At 38.2% G+C, this 13,764-nt stretch overlaps 1 pseudogene; it reads right to left on the bottom strand.

Annotated features, from left to right (window-relative positions):
• Window positions 1-1,360: 1,360 nt before the first annotated feature.
• On the bottom strand, window positions 1,361-1,612 carry LOC106009192 (cytochrome c oxidase subunit 7A2, mitochondrial pseudogene; annotated as a pseudogene).
• Window positions 1,613-13,764: the final 12,152 nt, after the last annotated feature.

Raw genomic sequence — 13,764 nt, forward strand, 5'->3', positions numbered from 1 at the left:
ATTATTAAAAAGTGGATGATGTAATTACTTGATCATAATTTGGACATAATTATCTTTTAGTTATTTTATGTCATAAGGATGAGCAAAAATATGAACCATTAGTCTCTGTCATGTATTTTCCTGTCTTCAAAAACAAAACAAACAAAAATCACATTGCTCACCATTATGTATGTCTTAGGTTATGGTTAAAACAATCCAGAAATAGAGAAGGAAACCTTGGAAACTTAACAGTCTGCATTCAGTTAAGTTTATTCAGCTACATGTGGATACAGTGCAGACTTAGGAATATAAATGAACTCTTCTCTGGATGCATAACTTATGCATCTGTACCTCATCATTCACAGAACAGTTTTGGAAACTGAATCTCTGCAAAATACAGCACTACAGCTCTGAACAGTTTCTCTGATTCATTGTAAAGTTACTTAGGCTCCTACTCTTCTGTGTTTATTTTCAAGTTGCTGCACTATTGGGCAGATTATTATTCTATTGGGCAGTGCAGTGATTTTTAAAAGTCCTGAATACCAGGTAGTCATAATACTTTGTGACAACAATCTTCAGACTTGATCCCTCAGGGAGCAATTAATATTTGGTCTCAGAGCTTGTTTTCCAAATTCAGAAACAATGGAATGCAAACAGCGTCTCTTCTCCTGTTGGTTCTTTTGTTCTTGGCAGTACTATTGATTTCAAAATAATGTGTGTGGTGTGTTATTGGCAATTAATCAGTAAAACATGCAGAGTGAAGTAATCATATAGCTGGGCAGTATAACATAAAGAGGGTAGTAAATGCCTAAATTACCAACAAGATTATATACATCATCATGTTGAAATGTTTGGAAGTAGGACTGTGAGATATTAAAACAACCCGGAGAATTTGGAACATCCTGGATTCCGGGATCCAACTGCAGCTCTTAAAGGGCTTCAGTTCCCACTCCATATCCACTGACTTCTGTCTCCATCTCTGCTCCAGGTTGGGCTACTAATCCTGCTCTGGCTTGTTTTATTAATTGGATACTAGGATTAACTTTTTCTTTTTTTACTTTTTATTTGTTTTACAAGTGATATTTCCTGAATATTATTACTGAAGAGTTTGAGAAATTATCTCAGACAAATTTGAAACTGAACAAAAGACAGACTTTACTCAGGGAAAACAGTTTCTTTTGCTCAAAGATAATACTTTTCAGGAAAAGATAAAAACCCCATTTTATGAGTTATTTTTTTTCATGGTAAAGACTGCTTTATTGGTGGCAGTTAGTATAAGTCAATAAATATTGATCCCCAAAGAAGAGCTCAGTTATTTATCATATTAATGGTCCAGAGAGCTAACTGGAACCGAGCCACTCGATTGCTGGTCTGACTGAAATCATTCCAGCTTCCTAGGAGATGATGCCATAGCCAACTGATAGATGGTGTACGGGGTTCCACCAACTGTAAACATCTTAGTGGCTCTACAGAAGAGGGCATCAGCTACCCCACCCTTTAGATGCACTGGAATTCCATTGTCCTCCTGAAACAGATTTTGTTTCTGTGAAACTTTACTTTCAAAATGCCTGCGTGAAGCAGTGCTGATGGTCCTCTGGGCAATCTGTCAAAGAGCCAGCAGATTCCGAAGCATCTTGCCCAGGTTACAGCCCACCAACCTTGACAACTGCCAGGAACCAGAGCCACATGAGTTAAGTTTATAAATGATGGCTGCAAATCAAACCCTGACTTCCTAAAAGCTCAATGTTATAAATTGAAGCACTTGTAATAAAAATGATCACACAAATATCTTAAAGATATACCTCAAACGATCTGTAAAAGATCTTACTTTTTAATAAAGTAACTACATTTTAAATAAATGTCCCTTGGTGGGGGTATTTCCTTGGGCAGGATGGCTGATTGAGGGGACATTGCTGGTTGTCTCTGTGGCATCCATTTAAACCATTGTGTAGTAGTCATGCATTTTGGGTTACTGACCCCATAGCACTAAATTGATCAGTTGTATATAATTCCAGGGTAGGTTCATGATCCAAATTTCCAAATTAGACCAATTATGGTAAAGTCCGAATCTTATTTTGACACTGGTGAGCAGCTTCTCTCCCTTAAAAGGATGGTGTGATATGCCACCAGTTTGGGGGAAATCTGCTTGAGGTTAGGTCAAGTGGGGAGACTAGAACTGAAAATCCTGATAGAAGTCTAATCCAACTTTACCTAAGACAAATATGATTCTGCACTCGGTGGAGTTAGATTAGCCAATAAATTCTTCTTTCTTGTTTCTTTCCCCCACTTCTCTGTTTTTGGCTGTTTCCAACCAAGGTCTTGTTACTGACACAGAGATTTCTCAAAATGACTCCAATAAAATTAGGACAGAAAAACCTTTTCCCCCAGTACAGTGGACCCTTGATTTATGAAATCAATTCATTCCTGAGGGCAGTTGTAACTCAAGTTGGTCAATTGTCTTCAAAGTCTCTCTCCTGTATAATTTTAGGCCACACTTTCTTCCAGGCAGATTTTAGTGTTATTGGAGGTCGATCAATCCTCTGACTGCCCAGAAAGGGATACATCAAGGGCTAAAGAAAAAAAGACAATAGAGACTTGTATATTTTCAGAGTATACAGGAGGCTGGGAGGTCATTGCCTCAGAACAGGCAAAGAGAAAGACACTCCAAGGTTGCCACTATTTATTGAGTTCATAGGGAGTATCAGATGACTCAGAGGACTGCAATAATCCCACATTGATGAGGATCTGATGATCAGAGGAAGTATCAGATGACTCAGAGGGCGATGGTGATCCTATGAAGATGAGGATTTATGCTGATGAGGATCTTAGGTAGATGAGCTTATGTTGATTAGGACAGTGAGATGAGCAAAACGTTCTTACAAGAGTAGGTAGGATGACACCGGGGATTTCCCCGGTACCAAAAAAAAAAAAAAAGAGTAGGTGGGATGAATTTGTCTCTCCCCAGATGAAAACCATTCTCTTTTTGTATTACTACTCAGTTCTCAAAGAACCAGAATGTCTTCAGCTGATATAATCTTGCCCTTGAGTGTCACAGCATCACTGGGACAATTGAGGCCTCAGACAGCCCTAATCATAATTTAATTGATTCCTCCCCCAAAGTTATGTAGAATGGCTCCTGACAGTGTCCTTAGACCTTGGCCCAGGATTTCTCAATTAATCCCACATAGGAAGGAATCTTTATTTTATTTTATTGTTTTTCCCCATTAACTTTATTGGTACATTTTAGGTATAAAATACAGTTACAGTCATCATTGGGATCTTGTACCTTTACATGAGTATCTTGGTTCTTATTTTTCCCCCCTTCCCTTGCCCTCCCTTCACCACCTCCACCCTTCCCTATTTGCAAAGTCTTTGTTTCAATTTTTTTCCTCTTCTCATATTTTTTCTTTTCCTTTCTTTCCTTTCCACTACCCCTGCCACTTCCCCTGCTCCTTTAGACGTTTACTTCCTATTACACAATATCAATTATACATTTTTTAAATTACAATATCAAGATCTAGAAGACATTACTACAGATTTTACAGAATTTAAAAGGATATAGAAAGCAGATTACAAAAATCTTTTTTGAAATAAATTTGACAACTTCTAAGAAGTACCTTGGAAGACAAATTAATGAAACTAACTCTGGAGGAAATATAAAATTTGAATAGCACCTATTAAAGAAAGTATATTCCTATCTTGAAAACCTACCTATATGACAAAAGTGGGCTCATAAACATTTTAACTGATAAATTACATCAAACAATTAAAACAGAAAAAAGAAGGAACACTTCTCCCCTCATTTTAGGAACTCAACATTGTGCTAATCCTAAAATTGAATAAAGATAATAGAAGAAAAAAGTATGAACATAGATAGAAATTTGTTTAACAAAACAAACTATTAGAAGTCAGATCTGGCAGTATGTAGAAAGTGGTTTTATTATAGGGATGGCAGTGTTGGTTCAGCATTAGATCTACCCCCAAAAGTCATCATTTTAACAGAGGAAAGGAAAAAGCCATATGATCCTGTCACTAGTTGGAGAAAAAGTATTGGACTAAATTCCACAGCTGTTCATGGTAAAAGCTGTCAGGAGACTAGAAGTAGAACAGAACCTTCTCAACAGATTAAAGACATGTACTCCATACTTCCAGCGAGAATGCCTTATATGAATGGAGAAGATACAATGCTTTCTCCTTAAGGTGGGGAACAAGGGCAGATATGCTTACTCTTTATCTGTCCATTAAACTTTGAAACCTAGTCCCCACCAAAATAGTCTGGCAATAAAATGACACAACTAGGATAGGATTGGCACGGCAGAAGCAAAATCTTTATATGTAAATGAAATGATCATCTACAGAGAAAATACTAAGAAATCTCTAGCAGGATTAGAAAACACAAGGTATATATAAAAATTCAGGTCTGTGTATACTTGTTATAAATGAAGAATTGGATATTGAAATTTAAAAGTTATGTAGGAGTACAAAGGACCTAGAAAAGTTAAAAACAAAAATAGTGTTGGAAGACGTTTAGTACCTAATTTTAAGACTTCTTCTAAAGTTACAGTAATCAAGGCAGTGTTGGTGTAAGGAAAGACATATAGATCATTTGAATAAAACAGAGAATCTAGAAATAGAACCACACATATATGGTCCACTGAGTTTTGAAAGATTATTTAACATTAATCTTTTTATAGAATATAAACTCAATTCAAGAGCCGAGGAAGAGATAGTGTTTGCAGCAAACGGCACTAGAACACCTGGTATCCATATATAAAAAATTAAGCTCAACTCTTTATTTCCATACATGAAAATAACTTGAAGGGATCTATGAACCTAAATAAGAAAGACTAAAAGTATGAAACTTTAAGAACAAATTATAAGGGAAAATATTTATGAATTCAGGGTAGGCAAGAACTACCTAGGATACAAAAAACATGATGTATAAAAGAAAAAAATTGGTAAATGGGATTCCATCAAAATTTAGAACTTTAAATGACATCATTAAAATGAAAAGTAGTCCTTAAACAGACCATATTTACAATACATATAACCTATGACCAGAATATATAAAGAATCCTTAGAGTTCATTAATAGACAACCCAATTAAAATGTAGACATAAGAAGATGATAAATAGCCAGTGTAGCACAAGGAATGGTGTGCAACTCTAGAATCAGAAAAATACTAATCAGTACAATAATAAGATTAAATTATACACTCATTAGGGAGATGAAGTTCAAAGTTTTAAAAGCCTTGTCATGACTTTTTCTTTTTGTTGGATTCTCCCCCTTTGCGTTTAATTTGTCCCACCCAATGGATTCATTCTGCTGGGCTTCCTGGGGTTGTGATCCTCATTGTCTTTTCCTAGGGTATTGTCTAAAATTTTTTGGAGTGCTGGTTTGGTATTCATGAAGTTCCTGAGGTGCTCTTTATCATGAAAGTATCTTATTTCTCCATCAGTTTTGAAAGATAGTTTTGCAGGGTACATCAATCTGGGTTGGAGGCTGTTTTCCTTTAGGGCTTGAAATACATCACTCCAAGCTGTTCTTGCCTTGAGGGTTTGCACTGAGAAGTGTGCTGTGATTCTGATGAGCTTTCCTTTGTATGTGATTTGTTTCTTTTTTCTCACTGCTTGTAGAATTTTGTTCTTCTGTTGGATTTCTGGAATCCTAATTATTATATACCTATGTGTAGATTTTTTTTGATTAAGGCTAGCTGGAGTCTTGTATGCCTCACTTATCTGTATGTCAAGTTCTTTTCCCCTCCTTGGGAAGTTTTCTGCTATCACTTCTGTGAACAGTTTTTTTTATGTCATCTGCACTCTCTCCTCTTTCTTTATTGACTCCAATCAGTCTTATGTTATTCTTCTTTGCATTGTCTAGCAGCTGCTGGATTGATTTCTCATGTTCCCTTACAATTTTAAAGCAATTTTTCTTTTCCTCCTCACTAATTGCAATCTTTTCTTCTGTATCTGAAATTTTATCCTCACATTGGTTCATTCTGCTGCACAGACTTTTGATGGAGGTTTTAATCTCTTGGAAATCTGTTTGTATCTGTTTTATGGATTCCATTTGTTTCCTATGTTGGGATTCCGTTATGTTCCTCATATCCTCTATTTTTTTATCTGTGTCCTCTCTAGATTTATTAATCATATCTTGCACCATGAGCAAAATCTTTGCTGTTATCTGAGTAATTATTTCTGATTTTATTTTTCCCAGATCCTCTTTTGTTGCCAGTTCAGAGAGTCCAGGTGTTTGAGTATCAGATTTTTCCATCTCGTTTCCCTTTGGGGTTGCTGTAGGTGATCCAGAAGTCTGTTTTTGAGGCTTGTTTATGTGTTTTCTCATTTCCATGGTGGGGGGTGCTTCTGGTGCCCATGCAGCTCACCTTCTCTGCCCTAGGAGCTTGGGATGACAGTGGGGGAGCGTCCTTCCAGGTGCTAGGACCGGCTGAGCTTCTCTGCCCTAGGAGCCTGTTATGGCGGCGGGAGAGCTTCCTTCCGGGTGCTGGGACCAGCTCAGCTTCTCTGCCCTAGGAGCTTGGGATGGTGGTGGGGCAGCTTCCTTCTAGGTGCTGGGACTGGTTGAGCTTCTCTGCCCTAGGAGCCTGGGATGGAGGTGGGGAGCTTACTTCTGGGTGCTGGGACCGGTTGAGCTTCTCTGCTCTAGGAGCCTGGGATGGAGGCGGGGAGCTTACTTCTGGGTGCTGGGATCGGTTGAGCTTCTCTGCCCTAGGAGCCTGGGATGGAGGCAGGGGAGCTTCCTTCTGGGTGCAGTACCAGCACTGACCACCAGCCTCTGCTCCTCAGCTTTGGTTACCTGAGCTGTGGATCTCAGCATCTGCTTCTTGAACCAGTTTTTGCAGCAGCTATTTACTCTGTGACCTCAGTTTTCTGATAGATCTGCTGTCCGACAGTCCTGACACCTAGAAGGAGAGACGACATCAACACCATGTGCACAGGTGGAGCTCTGAAGGAAAACATCATAACTCCTTGATTTGTATGACCAAGTAAGTTCCAGGAACATGCATGACACCCTAGTTTCAATATCCAGCAAGGTCAATAGATGATTGACAAGCCCTTTCACCAATAGGCTAGGTCCACTAGGGTCTGCTCCGCCTCAGCTGGATCTTTGGTCACAGAGCCGGAAAGGACTCTTTAATTGTTAAATCTGTATCTGAGACCATCTGGAAGCACAAGTGGATGGCATTCAAGTTGTAACTGAAGACTTTGTTTGAAAGTTAAAACTAAAATTCCAGTCATAACCCAGGTTGTTTGTCAGGCTGGTCATAACTTGAGGGTCCACTGTATTTCTGCTGTAAACATACTTGTTTTCTATGCCACTGAGATATCCTAATTGATTAGGACACCAATATAAAAAATATGGTTGTATTCAAATTTTGGAATGAAAATTGCTAGTATGTTTTCAGAGTGACTTCAATTTATTGTTAAAATTTAACCACTATCATGTCTATTAAAGGAACCTCAATCAGCTTATCAGTGTACTATTTGGATGACCCCACCTGGTGTTGGTATGGCTAGAACTAGGGCAGTAAATAGATTTTGACTGTTCTGAGACTTCCAGAAAGATGGCAGAGTAGTGGATAACACAGAAACAGCTTCTCTGAGATTTGGTGTGCAGACACTGGAGTATAGCAATGTGAGGAAGAGAAGGAGGAAAGTAGGTCTCCAGGACCCATCAAGGATCTGAATTGAGAATTGAAGTCTATAGGGAGAGCAAAGAGAGAGATCTTAACATAAAAGGAGGTGGCAAACAGCACTTTCTCCCTGAGCCCTGACTTGCTGTGTGGGAGGGGCAGCTCGAACCTGCAGATGCACAGTGACTACTGGTGACCCCAGAGGCCTCCACAGAGAAATACACCAGTGGAACAGAGTAGGGGATACAGTGGACTGCAGTGGCCGGGGAGTTATTCAGGTTCAGATGTGCCACAGGAAAGGGCAATTGGCCACTTGCTATCTTGGAGAGGGGCCAACTGAGCTCAGAACTCAGAGCAGCTGCAGGCTGACTCTGTCTAGTGGCACCCAGTGTCAAAGTGAGGCAGAACCGAGTTCAAATCAGCAGAAGATCAAGGAGCTGAGTTCAAACCAGCAGGAGGCATATAGTGTTGCAGGCTAAAAATCAGGTTCTAGCCTCACAGCCAGAAACCAGCCTGAACTTCAGTGGAACTAAAGGTGCAGGCTTGCTGGGATTTTCCACTACCCCACTGTAAATCTATGGATGGCTTGCGGGGATTAATCCACATGGATCTGGTGTCTGTCTGTCCATTCTATCTACCAGAGACAGCAGAGACATGCCCTGAAGTGGGCATTTTTTTTTTCTTGTTTGTTCTAGTTTTCATGAGTGTGAACATTATTTCTAGTTTTTTTTTTCTGTTCTTGTGTTTATTTCTTCCTTCTCTCTTTCCCTCCTGTCTTCTGCACCAATTTCCCAAAGTTTGTGTAATCTTCCTTTATCCTCCAGCTTTGCTTCTAATCATTTTTATTTTCTTTCTCTACTTTTTCCCCCTGTAACCCCTTTTAAATTTTTCTCCCCTGAGGGTAAAATCATTGTATTGAAGACATATTTACTGAATACAAATTTCTTATTTGTTTTGGGTTTTGTTATATAACCACAGATATAGTTCATATGGTTAAAGGTGGCAAATTAATAGGTACTACAGTCTGTCATTTTCTAGGCTGTTTGATACTATTGTTATTGCTGATTGTACTACTTCAGCCAAGGTGACATAATTGTTCTAATCAGTTGTTCTTTCTGGTATACCAAGACTGAGATTGCCTAAGGGTCATAAACAATACTATAGGCCAGTGCCAAAGAACCAGAGGCTAGGCCAAATAGGCAGCAACTTCTCATCCCCAATAAACTAAAGAGGTGAGATCTTGCAACAGACTCAAAACCCAAAATCCAGCTATACCTAGAAGACATCTCTGAGAAGCAGTCATCTCCTAAGGGTTCTCAATACTAGCAATAAAGCTACCTGCTATAAGCAATTTACAAGCCTCAACCCAGGAATTAAATGTTAAAAAAAGAAAATGAGAAGACACTTAAGCAAGATGCAGCCCCAGACTTCCAGCTCACCAAAGGCAAACCCAGGGGTGAATGAGGTGAAACAGTTTGAAAGCCACCCACCTGGACTCTCTGAAGTGTTAAGAGCAGAAGTAACAAAGCAGATGAATGGGGCTCTAGAAAAAAAGAAAATTAGAAGTAATTTCTCAGATAACTACAGAGATGGTGACCATAATGAAAGACATAGTGACTCTAGAGCAGATATAGATTAAAAAAAAATCAAGGAGCTTAGGAAAATGATGCAAACTATGAATGCCTAGCATAGGAAAGAAATGGAATCCATGAGACATATTCAAACAGATGTTGAGATTAAAAATTCCACTGAAAGTATATGCAGCAGAATGAGCCAATGTGAGGACAGAATATCAGATATAGAAGACAGGATTGTGGTTAGTGATCATGAAAAGAAAGATTTCTTAAAAATAGCACTCCACTGCTGTTGGGAGAGTAGACTGGTGCAACCACTGTGGAAATCAGTATGGAGATGCCTCAAAGAACTAGGACTGGAAGTCCCATTTGACCCAGCTATTCCCCTGCTGGGTATCTTCCCCAAAGAATTAAAAGAATCACGCCACAGTGATATATGTGCACCAATGTTCACAGTAGCACAGTTTGTAATAGCTAACACTTGGAAGCAGCCCAATTGCCCATCAACTGGAGCCTGGATAAAGAAAAGGTGTTTTTAAAAATAAAGTGGAGTACTACTCAGCCATTAAAAATGAGAAATTAGAGACATTTATAGCTAAATGGATGCACATTGAAGCGATGCTCTTAAGTGAAATAATTAGTACACACGTGTGAGAAACTGAAAGTGTAAATGAGGACTAAAAGGTATAATAGATGTGAAATAGGAAGGAAAGGGGAAGGGGAAGTGGGAGGGGTAGGGGAAAGAAAAGAAGGGAATGGAATATGAGAAAATGATAATGGACAGTTGAAGAGTAAGTATATCTGCCCTTGTTCCCCACCTTAAGTAGAAAGCATTGTATCTTCTCCATTCATACAAGGCATTCTCGCTGGAAGTATGGAGTACATGTCTTTAATTTGTTGAGAAGTTTCTGTTCTACTTCTAGTCTCCTGATAGCTTTTACCACGAACAGCTATAGAATTTGGTCCAATACTTTTTCTCCAACTACTGACAGGATCATATGGCTTTTTCCTATCCTCTGTTAAAATGATGACTTTTGGGGGTGGATCTCCCAATGCTGAACCAACACTGCCATCCCTATAACAAAACCACTTTCTACATCCTGCCAGATCTGACTTCTAAGAGTTGGTTTTGTTAAACAAATTTCTATCTATGTTCGTATTTTTTTCTTCTATTATCTTTATTCAATTTTAGGATTAGCACAATGTTGAGTTCCTAAAATGAGGGAAGAAGTGTTCCTTCTTTTTTCTGCTTTAAATGTTTGATATAATTTATCAGTTAAAATGTTTATGAGCCTGCTGTTGTCATATAGGTAGGTTTTCAAGCTAGGAATATACTTGAATAAGTGCTATTCAAATTTTATATTTCCTTCAGAGTTAGTTTCATTAATTTGTCTTCTTAGTTACTTCTTAGAAGTTGTCAAATTTATTTCAAAAAAGATTTTTGTAATATGCTTTCTATATCCTTTTAAATTCTGTAAAATCTGTGGTAATGTCTCCTAGATCTTAATATTATAATTTAAAAAATGTATAACTGATATTGTGTAACAGGAAGAAAAGGTCTAAAAAAGCAGGGGAATTGGGAGGGGTAGGGGAAGGGAAAAAAGGGAAAGGAAAAAATATGAGAAGAGGAAAAAAATAGAAACAAAGTCTTTGCAAATAGGGAAGGGTGGAGGGGGTGAAGGGAGGGCAAGAGAAGGGGAAAAAAAATAAGAACTGAGAGACTCATGTAGTGGCACAAGATCCCAATGATGACTGTAACTGTATTTTATACCTAAAATGTACCAATAAAGTTAATGGGGAAAAAAAATATGAGAAAATGAAAAAAGGGAAACAAAGTCTTTGTAAATAGGGAGGGATGGAGGGGTTGAAGGGAGGGCAGGGGAATGAGGAAAAAATAAGAACCAAGAGAAATTATGTAAAAGAGCAAATTTCCAATGATGAACGTCATTATATTGTATACCTAAAATGTACCAATGAAATTAATTAAAAAAAGAAGAAAAATAGCAAGGGGCAATGAAAAATTAATCCAACTGCCAGATGATGCAAATTAGAATAACATATGATTGATTGGGCTGGGTATGCTAGTGGATGCCTATAATTCCAGCACTCAGGAGGCTGAGGCAGGAGGATCACCTGCAAGTTCGAGGCCAGCCTGAGCTACATAGTGAGACCTTGTCTCAAAAAACCAAAAAAAATTATAAAAGATTGATTGGAGTCAATGAAAAAGCAGGAGAAAGTGCAACCAAAATAAACAAATTTGTTCACAGAAATAACAGCAATCTCCAGAATGAACATAGACACAAAATCTTCAATAAGATACTGGCAAACAGAATGCAGCAAATTATCAAGAAGCTTATATACACCATGACCAATTAGGATTCATCCCAGGGATGTAAGGATGGTTCAATATACACAAATCAATAACTTTTTTTTTTTTTTTGTACCGGGGATTGAACTTGGGTCCTTACACTTGCGCAGCAGGGGGTGAAACCAGAGCTAAATCCCCAGCCCCACAAATCAATAACTTAATACACCATATTAACAGAGCCAAGGACAAAAACTACATGATCATCTCAATAGATGCAGAAAAAGCATTCGACAAAATCCAACATGCATTCATGATAAAAACCCTACAGAAAATTGGAATAGGTAGTCTTTGTCTCAATCTGATAAAAGCCATCTATGACAAACTAACAGCCAACATCATACAACTGGACAAAAACTGGAAGCTTTCACTCTAAAATGAGGAACAAGACAAGGACATCCACTATCACCACTCTTATTCAATATAGTTCTGGAAACATTAGTTAGAGCAACTGGACAAGAGAAAGAAATAAAAGGAGTAAGGATAGGAAAGGAAGAAGTTAAATTATCATTATTTGTGATACTCTACATAGAAGACTCCAAAAACTCAACCAAAAGACTTCTGGATTTAATAATCAAATTTAGTAGCATAGCTGAATACAGTCAACACTCAAAAATCAACAGCATTTACTGTATGCAAAAAAAAAAACAAAACTCAATGAGAGAGAAATTAAGGAAACAACACCTTTCCCAGTAGCATAAAAAGAAAATCTAGGAATCAATCTAATGAAAGGAGTAAAAGATCTTTACTTTAAAAACTACAGTACTGGGCTGGGAATTTAGCTCAGTGGTTCCACCGCCTGCCTTGCAAGTGCATTGCAAGCACAAGGTCCCGAGTTCGATCCCCGGTACCAAAACAAACAAACAAACAAAAAAAACAATAAAAAAACTACAGTACTGAAAAAGGAGATTGAAGAGGATGGAAAGATATCCCTTGTTTTGGGTAGGAAGAACCAATATAGTGAAAATGGTCAAACTTCCAAAATTGTTATACAGATTTAATACAATCCTGATCAAAATACCAATAGTATATCTCACAGAATTAGAGAACAATCCTAAAATTCATTAGGAACAAGAAGAGGCCTAGAATAGCAAAAGCAATTCTGGACAACAAAAGCAAGGCAGGTGGCATCACAGTCCTTGACTTGATACTATAAAGCTACTGTGATAAAAACAGCATGGTACTGGTGAAAAAACAGAACCGATCAATGGAACAGATCAGAAGATGCAGAAACAACTCCAAACATACTCAGCCACCTTATCTTTGACAAAGAAGCCAAACACCTTCTCTGGAAGAAAGCCTCTTTAATAAATGGTGCTGGAAAAACTGGCTTTCCACATGCCAAAGATTGAAACTAGACCTGTATCTTTCACCATGCCCTAAACTAAAATCAAAATGAATCAAAGATCTAAATATTAAAACAAAAACATTACATCTGCTGGAAGATAGAATAGGTAGAACTCTTTAAATGACTGGTAGAGTGCCTTGCTGCTAAAGATAGTGGAAAACTTTTAGGCTTTGATTATATTAACCCTTTGGCAATATGTGAAATCACTGGCTAACTCCTTCCTTGTTTTGTTTTTGGTACCAGGGATCGAACTCAAGTCCTTGCGCTTGCTGGGGAGGTGACAGAACCATTGAGCTAAATACCCAGGACTGGCTAACTCCTTTTTAAAGGTTTATCTTATTCTTTTGCTTTGTGGATTTCTTCCTCTACCCATTGTTAAAATTTGGTATTTTCACCATTAGGCCCCTCTCATTCTTTATTGTCCAGTTAACCCCATGTCCCAGCCTTCACTGCCAATTCTCAATAGGGTTTTTTTTTTTGAGACAGGGTCTCACTACAATAGTACTTAAAAGGCTGGTTTTGAACATATGTAGCTCAGGTTGGCTTTGAACTTGTGGCCATTCTCCTTCCTCTGTCTCTCAAGTCCTGGCATTACAGCAGTGAATCACTATACCTGGCTTCATTAGTGCCCTAAGAAAAAATAATCCAGAACATTTCTGTTTAAAACTCCTCAGTGCTGTTAGAATCAACTCAAAAGAGCTGGCAGGATGTGCCCTCCTTTACCTCAAGTAATATCTTGTCACTTCCCACATTCCATTAAACAACCTGAAGTTTGAGTCTCACTTCCTTGAAACTTCTAAATCCTTGTTATACCTCTTGACCTTCTACACACTGTTGTATTCCT

Source organism: Heterocephalus glaber, unplaced genomic scaffold (genome assembly GCF_053883595.1).
Source record: "Heterocephalus glaber isolate CG9 unplaced genomic scaffold, H.glaber_assembly_v1.0 deba00001553, whole genome shotgun sequence".
Taxonomy (NCBI): Eukaryota; Metazoa; Chordata; class Mammalia; order Rodentia; family Bathyergidae; genus Heterocephalus; species Heterocephalus glaber.